Below are 26266 nucleotides of genomic sequence, written 5' to 3'. Positions count from 1 at the left end.
GTTTATGCTTTTCTTACTCCTTTCTCCTTTTCTCTCCTCCCTAGTGTTTTACTTTTCACCATCACCTCCCTCAATCCTTCCTCCCACTAGCCTGTTCCCTTTTCTTCCCCTGTACCCTTACTACTTCTGCCCTCTCTTCCATTCCCCCTCTGTTTTCTTTCCCCTTTTCCATCCTACTGCCTATAGGACAAGTTAGATTTCTATACCTCACTGATTGTGCTATTCCCTTCTTGAGCCAAATCTGATGAGTAAGTTTCAAACAATGCTCACCTCCCTCCCTTCTTTTCCTGAGCTGTAATAGTTTTTTGTGTCTTTTCCTGTAACGTAATTTACCCTTGTCTGCCTTCTCCTTTCCTTTTTTCTCAGTAGGTTTTCTTAGATCAGATTAATCCACTATTTTAATGCATTTAACCCATTTGATTAGATTATTTTCATCATTACATCAAAGCAACTTACATCCATCCCCTTTATGTATCCCCCCTTTAAGATGGTGTAATAACAACACACTTCTCAAGAGTTACAAGTGTCATCTTTCCTTGTAGTGATGTAAACAGTTTGCCCTTATTAACAACATATTGTACCTTTCTTTCCTGTTTACCTTTTTATGTCTCTCTTGAGTCTTGTATTTGAAGATCAGATTTTTGGTGGAGCTCTGATCTTTTTATCAGGAAGGTTTGAAAGTCCCCTATTTCATTGATTATCCATCTCCTCCCCTGAAAAATGATGCTCATTTTCCCTGGGTAGTTGATCCTTGGTTGAAATCCAAGCTTGTTTGCCTTATGGAATATCATGTTCCATGACCTATGAATTTTTAATGTAGAATCTGAAAGGTCCTGTGTAATCCTGCCTATGGTTCCATGATATTTAAATTATTTCTTTTTGGCTGCTTGCTGTATTTATTTTCTCTTTGACCTGGTAGTTTGGGAAGTTGGCCACTATATTCCTTGGTGTTCTCAATTTGGGGTCTCTTTCAGGAGGTGATTGGTGGATTCTTTCCATGGATGTTTTACAAGAATATTGTAATTGTGTTCATATAGTTCCTGAGTTTGTTTCAGTAGGTAGGCTCCTAAATATTTTACAATGTCTACAGTAAGTTTAAATGGAATTTCTCTTTCTATCTCTTGCTGTTGGGCTTAGTTGGTCATATGTAGAAATGCCATTGATTTATGTGGTTTATTTTTGGAGATACCTCTGGTTCTAGGACCTCAAGGCAGTTTCATGATTTCATGAAAGACACTGTCCAGGCTCTTTTTTCCATCATAATTTTCAGGTAGACCAATGATTTTTAAATTCTCTCCTGGATTGATTTTCCAGGTCAGTTGTTTGACCAATAGTATATTTCATGTTTTCATCTATTTTTTCATTCTTTTATTTCTGTTTTACTGATTCTTGCTCTGTCATAGAGTTATTAGTTTCCATTTGCCCAATTCTAATTTTGAACAAGTTGTTTTCTTCTATTAGATTTTGTACCTCATTCCCCATTTAGCCAATTGTATTTTTTAGGGACTTGTTTTCTTCAGTGTACTTTTTTTCCAGTTGGCCAATTATATTTTTGAGGACTTTTCTACCTCTCTAATTTGACTCTTTTTTTTTGTCTAGGCAATGGGGTTAAGTGACTTGCTCAGGGTCACAAAGCTAGTAAGTGATATGTGTCTGAGGCTTGGATTTGAACTCAGGTCCTCCTGAATCAAGGGCCGGTGTTCTGTCCACTGTACCACCTAGCTGCTCCTCATTTGACTTTTAAAATTATTGAGCTGTTCTAGAAATGCTTTTTGGGCTTCAGACCAGTTCATATTTCCTTTTGAAGTTCCAGATGTGGGTTTGTTGACAATGTTGCCCTCTTAAGAATTTCTGCCTTGATTTTCACTGTTCTCATAATATGACTTTACGGTATGTTTCTTTTTTACTCATGGTGTTTGCTTATTTCCTGGTCTTTAAAGAGATTGAGCTCTCCTGCTGAGGAGCAGAGGACACTTATCCAAGCTTCTTGTGTTGGGAGCCTTGAGCCTGGTGACTGGTTTTGTGTTCTGGGGCCTCTGATGTTGGCAGTTGGAGGCTGTAGGGTTCTGGCAGCTTACCTCGTGTTGGCTGGAATCAGCAATACTGGAACTCTGTGGGGTCAGGTAGTCTGGCCCCTGGATGTTGCCTGCTTTTCCTTTCATTTCTCTTTCTTCACTTCCTTTCAGATGGATGTTGTGGGATGTTTATCCTCCTGAAGCCTTAGAATGCTTCACAGATTTTGTGCTGAGACACTCAGAGACTGCCATAGAATGCTGAGGCACCTAGTGCTTTTCTAAGGTGGTTTCCAACAGTTCCCCTGCCGTCAATGAGGCATTCAGGAGTCCAGGTGTTGGTCTTTGCCTGCTCTACTACCTGGGTTTCAGGATCTCCTCCTTGTATGCTGAGGTGGGGCTTTCTTCTAGTTTGCTGGGATGCTTCTCATTCTATAATGCTCCCCTTCCCCCAGGGTAATAGGGACCTTTCCCATTAATCTCTAAAGCTACCTGAGCTACTGGACTGCTGCACCCCATCTTTCTTCTCATTCAGATGTTCCAGGGTTTTTCCTGGGGTGATATTTTCTGGGCTTTCAGAGATTGATATGGAAGGGTGAGAGCAGCTTACTTTTTACTCCACCATCTTGGCTCCCAGAAGTGGAAAAAACCTCAAAAGAGTTTTGCTTGTGACTACCACCTTCCGCAATCTGCCCTCCCTTCTACCACTCCCCTTCTCTTATCCCCTTCCTCTCCTCCTTTCCAGTAGGGTAAGATAGATTTCTATTCCCAATTGAGTATGTATGTTATTCCTTCTTTGAGCCAATTCTGTTGAGAGTAAGGTTCACTCACTCCCCCCTCACCTCCTTCTTCCCCCTCTACTTCCCCTCCCTTTCTCCCAGTACATTCCTCTTTCTCACCCTTTAATTTGTTGTTTGAGATACAATCCCTTCATACTCAACTCACAGCTCTGTCTCTATATATTCCTAACTGATATAATAATGAGAAAGTTTTTATGAGTTACAAATATCATCTTCCTATGTAGGAATGTAAACAGTTTAACCTTATTAGTTGCTCATGATTTCCCTTTCCATTTATCTTTTTATGCTTCTGTTCAGTCTTGTATTTGAAAATAAAATTTTCTATATTATTTTCATCAGGAGTGCATGAAAGTCCTCTATCTCATTGAATGACCATACCCCCCACCCCCCAAAAGGATTATACTCAGTTTTGCTGGGTAAATGAATCTTGGTTGTAATTCTAACTCCTTTGCCTTCTGGAATATCAAAGCCCTCTGATCCTTTAATATAGAAACTACTAACTCTTTTGTTATCTTGGCTGTAGCTACACAATACTTGAATTGTTTCTTTCTGGCTACTTGCAGTATTTTCTGCTTGACCTGGGAGCTCTGGAATTTGACTGTAATATTTCTGGGAGTTTTCATTTTGGGATCACTTTCAGGAAGTAACTGATGGATTCTTTCCGTTTATATTCTACCCTCTGGTTTTAGAATATCAGGGTAGGTTTTCTTGTTAATTTCCTGAAAGATGATGTCTAAGTTTGTTTTTTGATCATAGCTTTGAGGTAGTTCAATAATTAAAAAATTATCTCTCCTGGATCTATTTTCCAGGTCAGTTTTTTTTAAAATTTATTTATTTCTAGTTTTCAACCCTCACTTCCACAAGATCTAGAGTTCCAAATTTTGTCCACATCTCGTCGCTCCCTCTACCCCAACATGGCATGCATTCTGAATACCGCTTCTTGTAATCTGCTCTCCCTTCTATCTCTCCTCCCTTCTCTTATCCTCTTCCCCTTCAATTTTCTGTAGGGCAGGATAGATTTCTATATCCCATTTCCTACAGATTTTATTTCCCAGGTGCAAATGAAAGCATTTTTTTTAACTTTCATTTTTAAAACTTGGGTTCCAGATTTTCTCCCTTCCTCCCTCCCCACCCACCCTCATTGAACAGTCAAGCAACTCAAAAGAGATTAAACATTTGTAGTCCTGCTAAACATTCCCATAGTAGTCAAGTTGTGAAAAACAAAATATATTTCCTTTAATCCTATCCCACCCCCATTTGTTCTATTCTCTCTTTTTACCCTCTCCCTCCTTAGAAGTGTTTGCTTCTGATTATCCCCTCCCTTAATCTCCCGTCCCCCTCTATCATCTTCATGCTCTCTTATTCCCTCACCCCCCCACTATTTTCCTGTAGGTAACATAGTTTTCCATACCTAATTGAGTGTATATGTTATTCTCTCCTTAAGCCAAATCCAATGAGAATAAGTTTCCCTCATTCCCTCTCACCTTCGCTTGTTTCCCCCTCCATTGTAAAAGCCTTACCCATTCTACCTCTCCCTTTCTCCTTATCTCCATATAATCCTCTCTCACCCCTTAATTTTATTCTCCAGATATCACCCCTTCATCTTTAACTCATCATTTGACCTTTCTTTATCTTATCTATCTATCTATCTATCTATCTATCTATCTATCTATCTGTCTGTCTGTCTGTCTCTCTGTCTATCTATCTATCTGTCTATCATATATATATATACATATGTGCATGTATATATATACACAGACATATATACATACCAACATACATACATACATACATACATACATACATACACACATATATATATACACATATATATATACACATATATATATGTATATATATATATATATATATATATATATATACACACATGTATATATACATACCAATATAATTTTTCCTCAATACTCTAATACTGACAAAAGACTCATGAGTTACAAATATCATCTTTCCAAGCAAAATGTAAACATTTAAATCTTAATAAGTCTCTTACGGTTTCTCTTTCTTGTTTACCTCTTCATGTTTCTCTTGAGTCTTTTGTCTGAAAGTCACATTTTCTATTCAGCTCTGGTCTTTTCACCAAGAATCTTGAAAATCAAGACTTCCGCTAACAGGAGCCAAGAACCTCTGAAAACCGAGAAAATATCACCTCAGAAGAAAACCCTGGAACAGCTGGACTAGAAGAAAGACAGGGAGCAGCAGTGCAACAGCCCAGTAATGGGTCTCCCAGTGCCTCAGCAAAAATAAGGGAGGCAGAACTACAAAGTGCCCCAGGCAGATAAGTACCATACTGCATTCATATGAAAGGAGGTGAAGAAAGCAACCTAAAGGTTTCCTAAAGCCCCAGCTTTGCTGATTCCAACCCAACACCAGTGAGGTGCCAGAGCCCTGCAGCCTCCAATTTTGAAGAAATCCTGAAGCCCAGGTGGTAGAGCAGGCAAACAGCAACACCTGGACCTCCAAGTGCCTCAGTGAGGGTGGGAGGAACCAGTGGAAACCAGCTCAGAAAACCGCCAGGTGCCTCAGCACTCTACCACAAAGGAATCTCCTAGTGCATTAGCAGAAATGAGGGAGGCAACACTGCAGGGGGCCCCAGGCAGATAAACACCCTGCAGCAACGACCTAAAAGGAGCTGAAGAAAGCTAAAGGAAAGGAAAAGCAGGCAACCTAGAAAGTTCCAGCCTTGCTGATTCCAGCCCAAAACAAGGTCAGCTGTCAGAAACCTACAGCCTCCAATTGACAGCATAAGAGACCCCAGCACACAAACCCAGCGACCAAGACCTAGGCTCCCAACACAAGAAGCTTGGGTCAGTACCCTCTGTTCCCAGCAGGAGAGCTCAATCTCTTTAAAGGCCAGGGAATAAAAAACACCATGAGTAAAAAGAAAGTACCATAGATTCATATTATGAGAAGAGTGAAGATCAAGACAGAAATTCTGAAGAGGACAACATTGTCAACAAACCCACATCTGCAACAACAAAAGGGAATATGAACTGGTCTGAAGCCCAAAAAGCCTTCTTAGAAGAGCTCAAGAAGGATTTTAATAGTCAAATGAGAGAGGTAGAAGAGTCCTTCAAAAATACAATTGGCCAATTGGAAAAAAATACACTGAAGAAAACAAGTCCCTAAAAAACACAATTGGCCAATTGAAGAAGGAAGGACAAAAACTAACAGAAGAGTACACTGAAGGAAACAAGTCCCTAAAAAACACAATTGGCCAGTTGAAGAAGGAAGTACAAAAACTAACAGAAGAAAACAATCTGTTAAAAACTAGAATTGGACAAATGGAAACTAATGTCTCTATGAGAGAGCAAGAATCAGTCAAACAGAAACAAAAAAATGAAAAAATATGAAAATGTAAAATACCTCATCAGTAAAACAACCACCTGGAAAAACTCAGGAGAGACAATTTAAAAATTATTGGACTACCTGAAAATCATGATGAAAAAAAGACCTGGACAGTATCTTTCAGGAAATCATAAAGGAAAACTGCCCAGAAGTCCTAGAACCAGAAGGGAAAATAACCATAGAAAGAATCCACCGATCACCACCTGAAAGAGATCCCAAATTGACAATGCCAAGGAATATAATAGCAAAATTCCAAAATTACCAGATGAAAGAGAAGGTGCTGCAAGCAGCCAGAAAGAAACAATTTAAATATCATGGAACCACAGTCAGGATTACACAGGACCTTGCAGCTTCTACATTAAAAGACCAGGGCATGGAACATGATATTCCATAAGGCAAAGGAGCTTGGAATGCAGCCAAGGATCAATACCCAGCAAAAATGAGCATCATTTTTCAAGGAGGAGGTGGATATTCAATGAAATAGGAGACTTCCAAACTTTCCTGATAAAAAGACCAGAGCTCAACAAAAAATTTGATCTTCAAGTACAGGACTCAAGAAGGACTTAAAAAGGTAAATGGGACAGAAGATACAATATGTTGTTAAGGGGGGGCTGTTTAAACCCTACAAGGGAATATGAGACTTGCAACCCTTGAGAACTGTATTGTTATTACTTGTTAAAGGAGTATACATAAAGAGGGTGGATATTAGTTGACTTTGATGTAATGATAAAAAAAATCTAATCAAGTGGGTTAAATGGATCCAAATAAGTGGATCAATCTGATCTTAGAAAATGTACTGAGAAAGGAGGAGGCAGACAAGGGTAAATTACATTACAGGAAAAGACACAAAATCCTATTACAGCAGAGGGAAAGAAGGGAGGGGGAGCATTGTTTGAACCTTACTCTCATCAGATTTGGCTCAAGAAGGGCATAAATAATCAGTTAGGTATAGAAATCTAACTTGCCCTATAGGCAGTAGGAGGGAAAAGGGGAAAGAAAAGGGAGGGGGGAAAGAAGGGAGGGAAGAAGCAGTAAGACTAAAGGGGAAGAAAAGGGAAAGGGATAATAAAAGGGGAAGGGACTGAAGGAGGCGTGGTCAAAAGCAAACACTAGTGAAGGGGGAAAGGAAAAAGGAGAAAGAAAAGCATAAATGGGGGAAAGGATGGAGAAAAACACAGATAGTAATCATAACTGTGAATGTGAATGGGATGAACTCTCCCATAAAATGGAAATGGATTGCAGAATGGATTAAAAACCATAATCCTACAATATGTTGTTTACAGGAAACACATTTGAAAAAGAGTGACACATACAGGGTAAAGGTAAAAGGCTGGAGCAGAATATATTATGGGTCAGCTGAAGTGAAAAAAGCAGGGGTAGCAATCCTGATCTCAGACAAAGCAAAAGCAAAAAAAGATCTAATCAAAAGAGATAAGGAAGGAAACTACATCCTGCTAAAAGGCACCATAGACAATGAAGTAATATCATTACTAAACATATATGCACCAAATGGTATAGCATCCAAATTCTTACAGGAGAAGTTCAGGGAGTTACAGGAAGAAATAGACAGCAAAACTATACTAGTGGGGACCTGAACCTCCCCCTCTGCACTAGATAAGTCTAACCACAAAATAAACAAGAAGTTAAGGAGGTGAATAGAACATTAGAAAAGTTAGGTATGATAGACCTCTGGAGAAAACTGAATGGGGATAGAAAGGAATATACTTTTTTCTCATCAGTACATGGCACATACACAAAAATTGACCATGTACTAGGGCATAAAAACCTCACAATCCAATGCAGAAAGGCAGAAATATTAAATGCATCCTTTTCAGATCATGACAATAAAAATATATGTAATAAAGGGCCATGGAAAGATAGACTAAAAAATTGGAAACTAAATTATCTAATCTTAAAAAAATGATTGGTTCAAACAACAAATCATAGAAACAATCAATAATTTCATTCAAGAGAATGACAATAATGAGACAACATACCAAAAGCTATGGGATGCAGTGAAAGCAGTTCTTAGGGGAAGATTTATATCTCTAAATGCTTACATAAATAAAATAAAAAAACAGGACATTAATGAATTAGGCATACATCTAAAAAAACTAGAAAAAGAACAAATTAAAAATCCTCAACTAAACAGCAAATTAGAAATATTGAAAACCAAAGGAAAAACTAATAATATTGAACTTAAGAAAACTATTGAACTAATAAATAAAACTCAGAGCTGGTTTTACGAAAAAAAAAAAACTAATAAATTAGAGCATATCAACAACAAAACCAACAGAAACCACATGATCATCTCAATAGATGTAGAAAAAGCTTTTGATAAAATACAACACCCATTTCTATAAAAAACACTGCAAAGCATAAGTATAAATGGAGTCTTCCTTAAAATAATAAATAGCATTTATCTAAAACCTTCAGGAAGCATTATATGTAATGGGGACAAGCTAGAAGCATTTCCAATAAGATCAGGGTGAAACAAAGATGTCCATTATCACCCCTGTTATTCAATATTGTACTGGAAACCTTAGCTTTAGCAATAAGAGAAGAAAAAGAAATTGAAGGCATGAGAATAGGCAAAGAAGAAACAGAGCTATCACTCTTTGCAGATGACATGATGATATATTTACAGAATCCTAGAGAATCAAGTAAAAAACTACTTGAAATAATAAACAACTTTAGCAAAGTTGCAGGCTATGAAATAAACCCACATAAATCATCAGCATTTCTATATATTACCAACAAAGCCCAACAGGGAGAGATAAAGAGAAATCTCATTTAAACTTACTGTAGACATCATAAAATATTTAGGAGTCCACATCCTGAAACAAACACAGGAACTCTATGAACACAATTACAAAACACTTGTCGCACAAATAAAATCCGATCTAAGTAATTGGAAAAACATCAGTTGCTCATGGGTGGGCTGAGCTGATATAATAAAAATGACAATCCTACCTAAGCTAATTTACTTATTCAGTGCCATACCAATCAAACTACCAAAAAGTTATTTTATAGAGTTAGAAAAAATAATACCAAGATTCATTTGGAAAAACAAAAGGTCCAGAATATCAAAGAAACTAATTAAAAGAAATGCAGGGGAAGGTGGCCTAGCACTTCCAGATCTTAAATTGTATTATAAAGCAGCAATCATCAAAATTGCTTGGTACTGGCTAATAAATAGGAAGGTGGATCAGTGGAGTAGGTTAAATATACAAGACACAGTAGTCAGTGACTGTAATAATCTATTACTTGATAATCCCAAAGACCCCAGCTTCTGGGATAAAAACCCAATCTTTGAAAAAAAAACTGCTGGGAAAGCTGGAAAAGAGTATAGCAGAAACGAGGCATAGACCCAAATGTCACACCACGTACCAAAATAAACTCAAAATCGGTTCATGACTTAGATATAAAGGCTGATACCATAAATATACTGGGAGAACAAGGAATAGTTTACCTATCAGATCTATGGAGAACAGAAGAATTCATGACAAAGCAAGAGATAGAGAACATTATGAAAAGCAAAATGGAGAACTTTGATTTCATTAAATTGAAAATATTTGCACAAACAAACCCAATGCAGCTAAGATTAGAAGTTACGTAGAAAATTGGGAAAGAATTTTTACAACCAGTCTCTCTGATAAAGGCCTCATTTCTAAAATATATAGAGAATTAAGACAAATTTATAAGAATACAAGGCATTCCCCAATTGATAAATGGTCAAAGGATATGAACAGACAGTTCTCAGATGAAGAAATTAAGGCCATCTACAGTCATATGAAAAAATGTTCTATATGGTTATTGATTAGAGAAATGCAAATCAAAAGAACTCTGAGGTGCCACATCACACCTATCACACTGGCCAACATGACAAAACAGGAAAATGATAAATGTTGGAGAGGATGTGGGAAAATTGGAATGCTAATACATTGTTGGTGGAGTTGTGAAATGATCCAACCATTTTGAAGACCAATTTGGAACTATGCCAAAAGGGCCACAAAAATGTTCGTACCCTTTGATCTAGCAATAGTACTTCTAGGGCTATATCCCAAAAAGATCAAACAAATGGGAAAAGGACCCACATGTACAAAAATATTCATAGCAGCTCTTTTTGTGGTGGCAAAGAATTGGAAATTGAGAGGATGCCCATCAATTGGGGAATGGCTGAGTAAGTTGTGGTATATGAATGTAATGGAATACTATTGTGCTATAAGAAATGATGAACAGGCTGACTTCAGAAAAACCTGGAAAGACTTATGAGGTCTGATGCTCAGTGAAGTGAGCAGAACCAATAGGAATTTGTACACAATAACAGCCAAGTTATGCAATGACTAAGACTGTTAAAATGAACCTTTCTCAGCATTACAAAGATCAAAGACATCTGCTGAGGCCTCAGGATGGAAAATGCTGTCCACATGTAAAGAGAGAACTGTGGAAATCAAATCGCTATCACTTATTTTTACTTTCTGTTGAATTTTGTTTCATCTTCTTGATGGTTCCTCCTATTGGTTTTAATTTTTACTTACAACTTCACAATTGTGAAAACACATTTAATGGATATGTAAATGTAAAGCCTATATTAGATTGTGCACCTTCTTGGGAAGGTTGGCGGGGAGGAAGAGGGAGAAAATTTTCAATTCAAAAGCATATGGAAGTGATTGTTGATAAATCAAAATAAATGAATAAAATCAAAAAAAACCTGAATCTTGAAAATCCTCTATTTCGCTGAATTTCCATTTTTACCCCTGAGGGATTATGCTCAGTTTTGCTGGGTAGGTGATTCTTGTTTGTAATTCTATCTCCTTTGCCCTCCAGAATATTAAATCACAAGTCTTGCAGTCCCTTAATGTAGAAGCTGCTAAGTCTTGTGTTATCCTGATTGTGTTTCTACAATACTTGAATTGTTTCTTTCTGGCTGCTTGCAATACTTTCTCCTTGACCTTGGAACTCTGGAATTTGTCTACACTATTCCTAGGAGTTTTCCTTTGGGGATCTCTTTCAGGAAGTGATTGGTGGATTCTTTCAATTTATAAATTACTTTCTGATTCTAAAATGTCAGGGCAGTTTCACTTCATAATTTCTTGAAAGATGATGTCTACGCTCTTTTTTTGATCATTTCTTTCAAATAGTACAATAATTTTTAAATTCTCTCTCCTGGATCTATTTTCCAGGTCAGTTGTTTTTCCAATGAGATATTTCATGTGTTCTTCTATTTTTTCATTCTTTTGAATTTGTTTTACTATGTCTTGATTTCTCATAAAGTCACTAGCTCACAGTTGCTCCGTTATAATTTCTAAGGAAGTATTTTCTTCAGTAAGCTTTTGGAATTCCTTTTTCCATTTGGCCAATTTTTCTTTTTAGGGTATTTTTATCCTCATTGGCTTTTTGGACCCCTTTTGTCATTTGGGCTAGGCTATTTTTTAAGGTGTTATTTTCTTCAGTATTTTTTTGGGTCTCCTTTAGCAAGCTGTTGACTTGTTTTTCAGGATTTTCTTGCATCACTCTCAGTTTGTCCTCTGCTTCTCTTACTTGCTTCTCAAAATCCTTTTTGGGCTCTTCCATGGCCTGGGACCAATTCATATTTTTCTTGGATGCCTTGGCTGTAGGAGCTTTAACTTTGTTGTCTTCTTTTGGTTGTTTGTTTTGATCTTTGTCACCAAAGAAAGATTCTGTGGTCTGACTTTTTTTTTTTGTTTTGTGAGGTTTGCTCATGATCCCAGACAATTTCTTGAGTTATAGACTCTTTGTTAAAGTGGGGGTCTGTTTCCAGTGTGGAGAATGTAGTGTCCCAAGCTGTGCAGCTGCTTTCAGAGATGCTTCTAGGGACCTGTAAATTTTCAATTCTTCCAAGGTGCTATGATCAAGGATGAGTGAGGTGTTTACTCCTTTCCTGGCCTGTGCTCTGATCTATGAGTGACCACAAGCACTCCTTTCTGCATTGGAACTGTGAGGTGGGTTTCTTCTTTACAGCCACTATTATCTCCACCATTTCAGCACTACTTCTTACCCCAGGACTGCCACCCAGAACTATGATCAAGATACAAACACGGGGAAAGGAAGAGAATCCAGCAACAGCAAAGAGATCCTTGCAATCCCCCTCTGATCAGCCACTGGATTCCCCTTCAGTCTGTGGACTGGAAGCTCTGGAGGCAGCTGCCACTCCCAGGGCCATGCATGGGACTGGGGCTGGGAAGGAGAGCTTCTCTCTCAACATGGTCACAGACTTTGCCTACTGACCTTCTAAGTTGTCTTTGGTGTTCATGGGTTGAGAAGCCTGGAAACTGCCATGGCTGCCTGTGATTCAGTCTTCTGAGGCCTGCATGCCCATACCAAACTGTGTTCTTCTCCCAGCCTGGTGCAATGTACCTTCCAGGTTGTCTTGGGTTGGAAATATGTATCACTCTGTCTTTTTGTGAGTTCTTCTGAGTTAGAATTTGTTTAGAGTTACTTTTTACAGTTATTTGGAGGGGTTTGGGGGACAGCTCAAGCAAGTCACTGCTTTTACTCTGCCATCTTGGCTCTGCCCCTCAGGTGTTTTTTCAAAGGCATATTTCACATTGTCTTCCATGTTTTTCATTCTTTTGTTTTTGTTTTATTGTTTCTTCATTTTTAGAAAGCAATCATCATTTATTTGCTTAATTTAAATTCTTTCAGCCCCAAACAAGTCTTATTAAAGATCTACCATATTAGCTAGAGTCTTGAGGAATCTGTGCATCTGCGAGCTATTGGCTAGATTGTAAAAATCTGAGCAGTGACTAGATTATAGGAATCAGAGCAGTGGCTAGATTATAATAATCGGAACATCTTAATGGAGATAAGATAGACCTTATATACAGAAAGTCTATGGGAGGGATTTAAGAGTGTCCAAATAGTCTATGAGGTAATAGAACACCAGAAGTGGCCAAGGGAGAATGGAGCCCAGAAAAGATTAAGGGTGGGAAGTGGCAGGGGGACATAGGGAAGTCTAGGCTAGATGAAGTGTAATAGATTGGGTATAGCCACAATGAAATGCCAGTTGATGGGATTGTAGCCTCAGGGGAACGTCAGATATTTGGCCATGTGGGAAAGTCCGGGGTTTTTCCTGGAGTCTATAACTCATCCTCATAATTTCCCCCTTAAACAAATGGAACCCACATTATTTTGGGGTAAGGGGCTAAAGTCTTGGCTTCTGAAACTGCCTCCTGCTGGCAAGGGACTTGAGGGGACCTGAAAGAGGAGGTTGACAGGAGTCAAGCACAGGCTGCATCCAAGGAACAATGGGGAAATTGGCTGGTACTTGCCATTTACTACCAACTATAGGTGAATGACCTGTAGTCTTCCAGTAATGGCTGGTGAAGAGTTTGGTATTAGGCAGTTTTTCCTGGTTCAGGGAACCATATGATGAGGTCTACAGGCGAGGAGTGCTGGAATCCCAAAATCAGAACATGAGGATTCTGCCTGAAAGAATATGACCTAAGCCTTCTTTCAGCCAAAAACAAGGTTTAGTAAGATCCACCATATTAGTGAGACTCTTGAGGAATCTGAGCATCTCTGAGCTATTGGCTAGATTGTAAAAATCTGAGCAGTGGCTAGATTGTAGGAATCAGAGCAGTGGCTAGATTATAAGAATCTGAGCTCTAATCTAATTTTTAAGGAATTATTTTCTTTAGTGGGCTTTTGTACCTCCTTTTTCATTTGGTGAATTCTAATTTTTAAGGGATTTATTTTCTTCCCTGAATTTTTTTGCCTCTTTTTTCCATTTGGCCAAATCTGCTTTTCAAGGCATTATTCTCCTCATTGGATTTTTGTATCTCTTTTACCATTTGGCCTAGTCTATTTTTAAGGTGTTATTTTTTCAGTATTTTGTGTGTGTGTGGTGTGTATGTGTGTGTTTCTTCTTTACCAACCTATTAAGGTGTTTGTTTTCATGGTTTTCTTGCATCACTCTCATTTATCTTCCCAATTTTCCTTCTACCTCTCTTATTTGATTTTCAAAATTCCTTTTGAGCTCTTCCATGGCCTGAGACTATTTCAAATTTTTCCTGGAGGTTTTGGATGTTGGAGCTTTCATTTTGTTATATTCTTCTTAATCTGTGTTTTTATCTTTTTTGTCACCTTAGTAACTTTCTGTAATTAGAATATTTTTTTCTGTTCTTTCCTCATTTTCCAATGTATTTCTTGACTTTTAACCCTTTAAGTGGGGCTCTGTTTCCAGGATGGGGGTAAACTCTCTCAAGTTTCAGAGTTTTTGTTCAGATATTTTCAGAGATATTTCTAGGGACCTCTAAGTTTTCAGTTCTTCCAAGGTGGTATGATCTAATGTTCAGTGTTTACTCCTCTCCTGGCTTGTGCTGTTGTATGTGAGTTACCATAAGCATTCTTTTCTTTTTTTTCTTTCCTCTCCTTTTTTAAAAATTAATTTGTTTATTTTTAGTTTTCAACATTCACTTCCACAAGACTTCGAGTTTCAGATTTTCTCCCTATCTCGTGCCTCCCCAAACCCTAAGATGGCATCCATTCTGAATACACCTCCTAATCTGCCCTCCCTTCTATCTCTCCCCCTGCTTCTCTTATCCCCTTCCCTTTCAATTTTCCTGTAGGGCACGATAGATTTCTATACCCATTTCCTATAGATCTTATTTCCCAGTTGCATGTGAAAACATTTTTTTTAACCTTTCATTGTTAAAATTTGGGGTTCAAAATTTTCTCCCTTCCTCCCTTCCCACCCACCTTCATTGAAAAGGCAAGCAACTCAACATAGGTTATACATGTGTAGTTATGTAAAATACTTCCATAGTAGACATGTTGTGAAAAATTAACTCTATTTCCCTTAATCCTATCCTGCCCCCCTCATTTATTCCATTCTTTTCTTTTGACCCTGTCCCTCCTCAGAAGTATTTGCTTCTGATTACCCCTTTTCCCAATCTGCCCTCCTCTGTATCATTCCCCTGCTCTTTTGTCCCCCTCTCCCCCTATTTTCTTGTAGGGTAAGACAAATTTCCAAACCCAGTTGAGTGTGCATGTTGTTCCTCCTTAAGCCAAATCCTATGAGAATAAGAATCTCTCATTCCCTCTTGCCTTCCCCTGTTTCCCATTCACTGTAAGAGACTTTTCCTTTCAGTTTTTTTGGTGAGATAGTTTACCCCATTCTACCTCTCCCTTTCTTCTTCTCCTAGTATAATCCTCTATTATCCTTTAATTTGATTCTCTAGATATGACCCCTTAATCTTCAACTCACCCTGTGCCCTCTATCTATCTATCTATCTGTCTATCTATCTATCTATCTATCTATCTATCTATCTATCTATCTATCTTATCTATCTATCTATCTACCTATCTGTATCTGTCTGTCTGTCTGTCTATCCATCTATACACATACATATAATTTTTTTCCTTCCAACTACCCTAATACTTGTAGAGGGCCAGCCTTAAGAGTCTGATATAGGTTTAAGATCCAGAACAGAGTTTAACTTTTGCCCAGGCTTAAACCCAAAGGGCTTAATCAGTTAAGAAGCAGGACTCTCCAAATTTCCCCCTCCTGAGACATTCCTTCCCATTCTTTGAACCTTCGATTTACATATTCACTCCTCTATACAGGCTCCAGGATAAAGCCTTGGAATTTACAACCCTATCTAGGAACTCTGATAATGAGGAAATGTATATTGTCACATCCTTAGCAGATGTTTCTGGGAGTATGTCACGGGGAGGACTCTTTGAAGTTAGGATAGATTTTCTCTATATATCCTGTACCCTTAGGTGAATAAACTGAGTCAGTCTCTACTGCTCCTCCTGGCCCACCTCTCATGTTTCTTTTGACCCTTTCCATTCGGTGTACTATCTGGTTGCAGGCAACAAATACTGAAAAAGATCTCCTGAGTTATAAATATCATCTTTCCATGAAGCAATGTAAATAGTTCAACCTTAATAAGTCTCTTATGATTTCACTTTCCTGTTTACCTCTTCATGTTCCACTTTGAGTCTTGTATTTGAAAGTCAAATTTTCTATTCAGCTCTGGTCTTTTCATCAAGAATGCTTGAAACTCCTCTATTTCACTGAGTTACCATTTTTTCGCCTGAAGGATTATACTCAGTTTCGCTGGGTAGGTGATTCTTGGTTTTAATCCTATCTCCTTTGCCTTCCAGAATATTATATTCCTTGCACGGCGGGCCTTTAATGTAGAAGTTATTAAATATTGTGTTATCCTGATTGTGTTTCCACCATACTTGAATTGTTTCTTACTGGCAGCTTGTAATATTTTTCTCTTTGACCTGAGAACTCTGGAATTTGCCTACAATATTCCTAAGGGTTTTCCTTTGGAGATCTCTTTCAGGAGGAGATCAGTGGATTCTTTCAATTTCTATTCCGCCTTCTGGTTGTAATATATCAGGGCAATTTTCCTTGATAATTTCTTGCAAGATGATGTCTAGGCTCTTTTTTTGATCATGGCTTTCAGATAGTCCAATACTTTTTAAATTCTTTCTCCTGGACCTATTTTCCATGTCAATTGTTTTTCCAATGAGATATTTCACATGGTCTTTTATTTTTTCATTCTTTTGAATTTCTTTTACAGTGTCTTGATTACTCATAAAGTCACTAGCTTACAATTGCTCTATTCTAATTTTTAAGGATTTTTTTTTCAATAGTCTTTTGGATTTCCTTTTTCATTTTGCCAATTTTGCTTTTTAAGGGATACTTCTCCTCATTGGATTTTGGACCTATTTTGCCATTTGGGTTAGGCTATTTTTTAAGGTTTTATTTTCCTCAGTATTTTTTTTGGATCTCCTTTAGCAAGGTTTTGACTTGTTTTTCATGATTTTCTTGCTTCACTCCCATTTCTGTTCCCAGTTTTTCCTCTACTTCTCTTCCTTGCTTCTCAAAATTCCTTTTGAACTCTTCCAAGGCCTGGGACTGATTCATATTTGTCTTGGAGGATTTGGATGTAGGATCTTTGATTTTGTTGTTTTCTTCTGGTTGTATGTTTTGATCTTCTTTGTCACCAAAGTAAGATAATATAGTCTGACTCTTTTTTCAAGGTTTGCTCATGATCCCAGCCAATTACTTGACTTTTAAAGTCTTTGTTAAGGTAAAACCCTGTTTCCAATGTGGAGAATGTACTGTCTGAAGCTTTGGGGGTTTGTACAGATGTTTTCAGAGATGCTTATAGGGACTTGTAAATGTTCAGTTCTTCCAAGGTGGTATGATAAGGGATGAGGTGTTTCCTCCTTTCCTGGCCTGTGCTGTGGTCTATGAGTGACCATTAGCAGTCTTTTCTGTCTTGGCACTATGAGGAGAATTTCCTCTCCACAGCCACTACAAATTCCACCATGCCAGCACTCCTCCTTGCCCCAGGATTGCCACCCAGAACTCTGACCCAGATCCAAGCACGGGCAAAGCAAGAGATTCCTGCTCAGCACTGACAAAGACATCCCTGCCATCCCCCCCTGATCAGCCACCCAATTCCCCCTCAGTCTGTTGGCTGGAAGCTGAGGAGGCAGCCACCATCCTGCAGCTATGTTTGCCCGGGAACTGGCTCTGAGACCTAGCTTCTTCTCACCGCAGAAACAGACTTTTCCCACTGACCTTCTAAGTTGTCTTTGGCATTTGTGGGTTGAGAGATCTGGAAACTGCCACAGATGTCCACAATTCAATCCTGTGAGGCCTGCTCCAGGTTTGCTGCAGCCTGTGAACCCACACTGCGCTCCTCTTACTACCTGGCACAATATACCTTTCTAATCTACCATTCAGTGTGTCTTGGGCTGGAAATTTGTTTCACTCTGTCTTTTTGTGGGCTCTGATGCTTTAGAATTTGTTTAGAGCCATTTTTTATAGGTATTTGGAGTGGTTTGGGGGAGAGCTCAAGCAAGTCACTGCTTTCACTCCATCATCTTGGCTCTGCCCCTTTAGTGCCATTTTTAAAAGGTATTTGGAGGAGGTTGGGGGAGAGCTCAAGCAAATCACTGCTCTTATACTGCCATCTTGGCTCTGCCATCTTGGCTTCACCTCTAGACAATTGTCTTTTCTATCCCTTTGTGTTTTGGGTGTCTATATTGCTGGGCTTCCTTATGAGAGGTTTTAGCTCTTTGTCAGTAGCTTCCAACTCCCCTAACCCCCAAAAATAACCCTAAAACTAACTTACTTAGCTGCATTTAATTGCCAATTAGCAAAGTCTGATCAATCCATAAAGCAAACAGAAGCTGCCTTCAGCTGTGATCTGTGTCCCAGCCCTTTTCTACTTCAAATGATTTGGAACTTGTAATTAATTCTTCCTGAAATATCTGTTGTGTCCTTGGTATAGTTGGAGAGTCCTAGGCACAAAGTCAGAAGACACCTTCGTGAATGCCATCTCAGATATTGACCATTTAGGTGGCCATAAGCAACTGACTAACCTTCTCAGAGTTCTAGTTTCATCATCAATAAAATGAGGATAATAATATTTGCCATATTTACCTCCTAGGATTGTTTCAAGGTAAGTGGTTCACAACCTTAATGTTTAATTTCAAAATGTGAATTTTCGTTGTGTTTCCTGTATTATTCAACATGAACATTTTGACACTATCATAATAGCATTTATAAAGCACATTAAAGCTTACACATTGCTTTACAAGTACCTCATTTTATTGCCTCAACAATCTTATTATGTCCATTTTATAAATGAAGAAACTGAGGTGAAAAGCAATTAAGTAACTTGTCCATAGTCATGCACCTAAGAAATTTCAGATATCAGATTTGAACTCAGACTTTTCTGACGCCTGGTGCAATGCTCTATCCCCTGTACCATTTATCTGACTATAATAATGAATAGGTGACTAGTGATTTGATTTGTTCATATTTCTATCAGCAGCAGCATCATTCTTGTTATTGCAAACTGAGTAGCTAATTCAATTAAATCATTAGTTTTCCTCATTATAAGCACTCCGTCAAAGAAAAAAAAACCACAACACAGCACTTTTTTGTTCTAAAAGGAAGTTTGTTTCTTCATAACAATTCCTATGTTTCAACTTTTTTCTCATCTTATACTATGTAATATTTACTCTGCTATTTTGGTATCCTAACTTAAGGTTTTGCATTGTTTTTGTAATGCCCAAAGCCTTTGTTCATTGATGGCTGCAGTGAGGAGATATGATTTATGAATAAATTATATCAATGAAGTTTTATGATGGAAATATATTTTATTCAAATACTATCAATTTTCTATAAAAAGGAAAAGAAAATACTCAGAATCATTCATTTCAATTTAAAAAAGATAAGCATTCTTATGCTTTTCATTCTGTCTAACAATTTATATATCAACCTTATAAATGTATTTTGATTTCCCTTTTTTTGTAATTTTTGTACTTGTTGATATCTCCTAAACACTTCCTGAAAACAAAGAAAATAGTTGTATTTTAAGGAGCAAGTGATATTTTTCAATTAATGTGAAACTCTTCTTGTCACATTATATTCTTTCTTCCATCATATTTATGTGCAAAACACATCACCTTTATTTGATTATAATCTTCAATGCAGAGAATATAACATTTTTCTCACTTTATATTCCCATGACCTATAACAACACAGTACATAAAGAATGCAATTAAATTTTTGTTGATTTGCATTTGATACCCTTACTCTTATTTGATCAGCCTTGTACAGAGTGATAGTGTGGGACCCGAGAGTGGAGACAATTCTATTCTCTAAGACTTCATTTCCTTTTGTTGTGATCCTTTTAGTACATCAAAGGTAGGATTCACTGACCTCTGCCTTGCTGCCACACCTGCCATTCTTGCATCTTTCAGCCACCACAGCTAGAATACAACCCCAAAACAAACAAAAAAGCCCGAATTTTCTTCAGACAGAATGATTCTTAGGACTCTAATTTGGTATGCACATATCTACTTGTTCAAACACTAGAGAAAGTTATTTATCTTGTCAGTTTCCAAGAGCCCTGTCACTATAATTATGCTTTCATTTTTCCTTTTCCTTTCTGACCCCATGCTCTATTTATTAGACTTTACAGTGATACTAACTCTGCTAGAGAGTATGGAAATGATCACCTATCCATCCTTTTTTTTCTACCATCAGAACCAATGTGTTCATTCCAGGTCACTTGAACATGGCAGCAATTTTAAAATTTATGTCAGACATATAGGTGATCAAGTAAAAACAGGGGATGGTAGAGAGGAGAATGTTGATATGTCTATAGAGAGCTATTTATGTCTGCCTTTATCTACATCTCTCTATATATCTGTCTTTGTCTGTCTGTCTATCTATTTATCTATCTATCTATCTATCTATCTATCTATCTATCTATCTATCTATCTATCTATCTATCACCTTTGTCTACAAAAACAGAAATTCAATCTATTTCTGCATAGTTTTCTGTGCCACTAAGCTCTTCACAAGAAATTCTTGAGAATGATTTTTAAGGAGAGCACATTCACACTATGATTTTTAAAATGGTATTTCGAAGCCCTAAGGGAAAGTCTTTGGAATCATTCTTGCTATCACCTTCTGCAAATAAGATATCTTACATGAAACAGATTGGTTCTGAATATCTTCAAAATGCACATATGTCAAAAATTTAACAGATACCTTATGTTCCAAATTCCATTACTTGTTAAGGACCTGCTGACTCCGCCACCATGGTGCAAGTAGAATTCAAGTATCATAAGAAAGTTAACTCCTCACATTCACATCAGAGAAGTAGGTGACATTTTCAATGTTGAGTACAAGAGAACTGTTTTTGTATGTTTTTTTTAAACAATTCTAGGAACTTACATTCTATTTAAAGTTCCATAGAGAAGAAGGCAGTGTGGGGGCAGTGGAGATAAAATTAGAAGATTCCTGGAAAGATGGCAGAGTTGGCAGTAACCAAGGGTCATTTCCCTCATTACCAGATCAAATAATAAAATTAAAGAATACGTAAATCAGAAAATCTCAGCAATGGCAAGAAGAGGAAAAGGAGGGGGGGAGATTACAAGGTAATCTTTTCAGAAAAAAAAATAACTTACAACAAACTCTTGATGGTCAGACAATTATTCTACCCTTATCTTCTTCTTATTCCTACAGAGCTCTCTCTGGACCAGGGTGGCCATTATCACATGATGATTGCTAGGGCAATTTTAGGCACCTAACTTGGGGAATTAACCCCTTGTCATTGTCCAAAGGGATTTCCACTAGTAGGGTAAATCAAGACCTAAAAATCAAACCAGGATAAGGATTTAGAGGGAAAGAAAGGAGGAGGGATTTATGAAGCAATGTTGTACCTAGGAAACAAGAAACTGGAGAAGGGACAAAACTATGTAGAGAATATAGGAAAACAGGGAACTAGTATAGAGAGTGAAAGAAATGTGGAGGAGACATAATCATTTAAACAATTAATAAGCTTTAAGTACCTACTGTTTTCCTGGCACTGTGAATACTGAAGCAAAGATTCAAAATCTAAAATTACGTGGATATTATATTCTAATGGGCAAGAGAGTTAGCATGTATTTGAGTATATATAGCATCAATATGTAGTAAGTACAAATATATACAAATGTGTTTTTAAAATAGTTTTGGAGGCAGGACACTACTGGTTGCGGAGGGGGTCTGGAAATGAACGATGCAGAACATGATTAATCTCAAAGGAAGTAAGGGACTGTGTAGGGAAGGAATATATTTTATTCATGTAGTAGCACCAGGGAAAAGGCATGGGAATTGTAAATAAAGTGTCTTGTGTGAAGAAAAGAGGAGGCTAATTTAACTGGATAGCTGGATCATACAATGTAGGAAGGTTAAACTTATCCAGTAAGGATTTCATGATAGGTTGGGGCTAAATCATAAACGACTTTGAAAGCTAAACAGAGGAGGTAATATTTCACTCCATAGTTCATAGGGGGGATGCTGTTATTGTTGAGGTGTCACATGATCATATCTGCATATAATGAAAATTATTGGCAGAAGTGTGGAGGATAAATTAGAGGGGGCAGGGGACAGGGAGGAAAGATTTGAGACAGAGTCCATTTGTGAGGCTTTTGCCAAGATCGAAGTGAGAGGTAATGAAGTCTTGAACTATGTTTATCATAGTGTGAGTTGAGAGAAGAGGTCAGATTCTATAGATGCAGGAATGGCAAGATTTAGAGAGTAGTTGTGTATGTAGGGTAAAGAAGACTAAAGAACAAAAATGCTTTATGAGGAAAATCATCATCCTCTGAGATTGCTTCAGCTTTGGTACTGTCTTCATAGGTACCCTTTGTCCATGGAGGGCTAAAGGGTGGTACAAAAAACTCCTTCAAAAGCCTACATTTGAAGAAGGCCCTCAGACTAGTCATCTCTTCATTTCCAACCATTTGTGCTTCTTGTACTGAATTTCACTAGGCCTCTAGGAAAACTTCTCATCAGGAATATCATTATATTGTGAGCTTGCATTAGCTTTAATATTTACTTCTTATCAGTACTCTCAGTACCCTTTGCCTTTGTAACTGGAAGGCTGGAGAGTAGAGCAGAGAACTCCTCACAAACTCCATAGAAAGTGGACTCTGAGGTGATATAGCCAAGTTAACAAGGTGACATGAGTATTTTTGTCCAGGTCTCCCCATGATTCATTTAAACAAGTTTAAGAAGCATGTCAAACTGAATTCTGAGCCAAAGAACCCACAAAAAATTGTGGTGAGTATTTTTTTCCAAGCCCAGAGCAGTTTAGGAAGAAAGAAAGAGAGTTCTGCATGCAATGAGGTGGAAGCTAGCAGGGAGCACAGCATGGCAGGAGTGTCAATAACAATGTACTTTGGAAGGGGTGGTGGAAGCAGCAGGGGGAACACCAGCAGACTTAGTGTACAGGGATTGTGAGAAGACTGAACACCAAATAACACAGTGATTCCAGGGGACCCCTGTGTTAGCACTGGATAAAACATCAGGTAGGTGCCATTTGGCAGCACTGTTGCTCATTACTCAGTACCCAGTTGCAGTTCCAGGACAGAGACAGACATTTGTAGCTGTAAGGAAACAGGAACCTTCCGTGTAAGTACCAGAGGACAGACCAGGAGAGCAATGATCAGACTTACTCCCAGACCACACAATTTTGGAAGCACCAAAAACTTACAGATATCACCTGAGGTTTAAAAGCATGAGGAATGTATAAAAAATAGACTCTGGCCACTTGAAAACATCTATAAGCATAGCCTCAAAGGAAAAAGTGAAGATTGCACACAAGCCCAATATGATGTCCTAAAAGAGATACAAAATAATTTAAACATCATATCAGAATGATAGAGAAAAATTGGGCAAAGCAATAAGAATGAAAAGAGAATTAAGAACTTGAAAAAAGAAGCACACAAATGCTGAGGAAAATAAATAAAATTTAAAAAATCAGAAATAGTCATCCTGATATCATGACACATCAAGAAACAATGGGGAAAAATCTAAAGAATGAAAAAAAAAGAAAATCTGAAACATATCATATGAAAATCAACTGGACTGGGAAACAGATGACTTATTGGACTTCCTGAAAGCTATGATTTAAAAAAACTCTACATGTGATATTTCAAGAAATCAAAAAAGCAAAACTTACCAGATATCTTGTAAACAGAACACAAAGTCAAAATTGAAAGAAGTCACTAATCACTGTTAAAAAAATCCTAAAATAAAAACTTCCAGGAATATTAAAGCTAAATACCAGAGCTCCTAAATCAACAGGAAGATATTGAAAATAGACAGAAAGAATTCACCTATTTTGTAGTCATAGGATCACACAAGATTTAACAGTTATCACTATAAAGAAGTGGAGGGCTTAGAATGTGATATTCTGGGAGGCAAAGGAACTAGGATTATACCAAAAATAATCTATTCAGATAAAGGAGGGAGAAGAAGAATGGGTAAAATAAGGTACTAGAGAAGAATTTATTATGCCTCAGCTTGAAGTCAAAAAGGTAGTGGTAACAATCATCATCTCAACAAAGCAAAACCAAAAATTCACCTAATTAAGTAAGATGATCAAAGAAACTATATTTTTCTAAACAAGGTCTTATAGATAATGAACATATACAGAACATATGTAACAAATCATATAGCATCCAAATTGTACTTGTTTCTAATTTATTTTTTAACATTTTTTAAAATGTTGAGTTCCAAATCCTTTTCTTCCCTTCCATGCCTTCCCCACCCAATGAGAAGGCAAAGAATAGGATACCTATTATACAAGTGAAATCTTGTAAAAGTTATTTCCATATTAGCCATATTGAAATACACACACACACACACACACACACACACACACACACACACATGAAAAAATAAAATGAGAAAATCATATTTCAATTTGTTCTCAGAATTCCTCACTTCTCTCTCTGGAGATAAACAGAAATTTTCACCATGAGTCTTTCTGAATCATCTTGGATTATTGTATTGATCAGACTAGCTAACTCTTTTTCAATAGATCATCATTACAATATTACTGTCACTGTCTACAATGATATCCTGGTTTTGCTCAATTCAATTTGCATTATTTTATATATGTCTTCTCAGGTTTTTTTTTTCTTCTGAAACCATCCTACTCATCATTTCTTATAGCACAGTAATATTACATGACAATGATATATCACTTGTTCAGTCATTCCCTAATTGATGGTTATCCCCTCAGTTTCCAATTCTTTGCTACTGCTGAAATAGCTGTTATAAATATTTGTATACATGTAGGTCCTTTTCCTTTTTCTTTAATTGCTGGGAAACAGATGTAGTAAGGTATTGTTGGGTCAAAGGGTTTTAGAGTACTTTAGGTATGCTTGCAAATTTTTCTCCAGAATGGTTGTACCAGTTCACAACTTCATAACAGTTCATTACTTTACTTATTTTCCCACATGCCTAAAAATACGTGTCATTTCAGAGAGGTATTAGGTGGTACCTCACTGTCGCTTGAATTTATATTTCTCCAATCAATAGTGATTCAGAGCATTTTTCATATAATTATTGATAACTTTGATATCTTCTGAAAACTACCTATACTTATCACTTGACTACTTGTCAGTTGAAGAAGAGTTCTTATTTATATAAATTTGACTTAGTTCCCTACACATTTGAAAAATGAACCCTTCATAAGAAAAATAAAGCTTGATGAACCTTTGGTTAATTTAATTAAAGAAAGAAAGAAGAAAACCAAAATACCAGTATCAAAAATGAGAACGGTGAATACACCACTAAGAAAGAGGAAATTAAAACAAAACTTAGGAATTATTTTCCCCAACTATAAGCCAATAAATTTAACAAACTTAGTGAAATGGATACATATTTAAAAAATATAAATTGCCCAGATTAACAGATGAAGAAGTAAAATACTTACATAACCCCATCTCAGAAAATGAACAAGTCATTCATGAACTTCCTAGGAAAAAATCTCCAGGGCCAGATGGATTTACAAGTGAATTCTATCAAACATTTAAAGAACAATTAATTCTAATACTATATAGATTGCTTGGTAACATGGATAAAGTAGGAGTCTTACAAAACTCTTTTTATGATACAAATATGGTGTTGATACCTAAACCAGGAAGAGTCAAAACAGAAAGAAAATTATAGACCAATATTTCTAATGAATATAGATGCAAAAATTTTAAATAAAATATTAGCAAATAGATTACATCAACTTTTAACAGGAATAACTATTACCAGGTAGGATTTATACTGGCTGGTTCAATACTAGGAAAACTATCAGCATGATTGATCATATCAACAACAAAAGTACAGAAGCCTCATGATCATCTCAACAGATGAAGAAAAAGCTTTTGCCAAAATACAACACCCTTCCTATTAAAAACATCAGAGAAAATAGGAATAAATGGAGTAGCCCTTAAAATAATAAGCAGCATCTACCTAAAACCTACTACAAGCATCATATGTAATGACGAACAGCTAGAAGCATTTCCAATAAGATCGGGGGTGAAACGAGGATGTCCATTATCACTACTGTTGTTCAATGTTGCACTGGAAATGCTAGCTTTAGCAATAAGAGAAGAAAAAGAAATTGAAGATATTAGAAAAGGCAAAGAAGAAACAAAGCTATCACTCTTTGCAGGTGGCATGACAATATACTTAGAGAATATTGGAGAATCAAGTAAAAAACTACTTGAAATAATAAACAA

Source organism: Phascolarctos cinereus, unplaced genomic scaffold (assembly GCF_003287225.1).
Source record: "Phascolarctos cinereus isolate Bilbo 61053 unplaced genomic scaffold, phaCin_HiC Scaffold_5;HRSCAF=322, whole genome shotgun sequence".
NCBI classification, from domain to species: domain Eukaryota; kingdom Metazoa; phylum Chordata; class Mammalia; order Diprotodontia; family Phascolarctidae; genus Phascolarctos; species Phascolarctos cinereus.
This window is presented reverse-complemented; position numbering follows the sequence as displayed.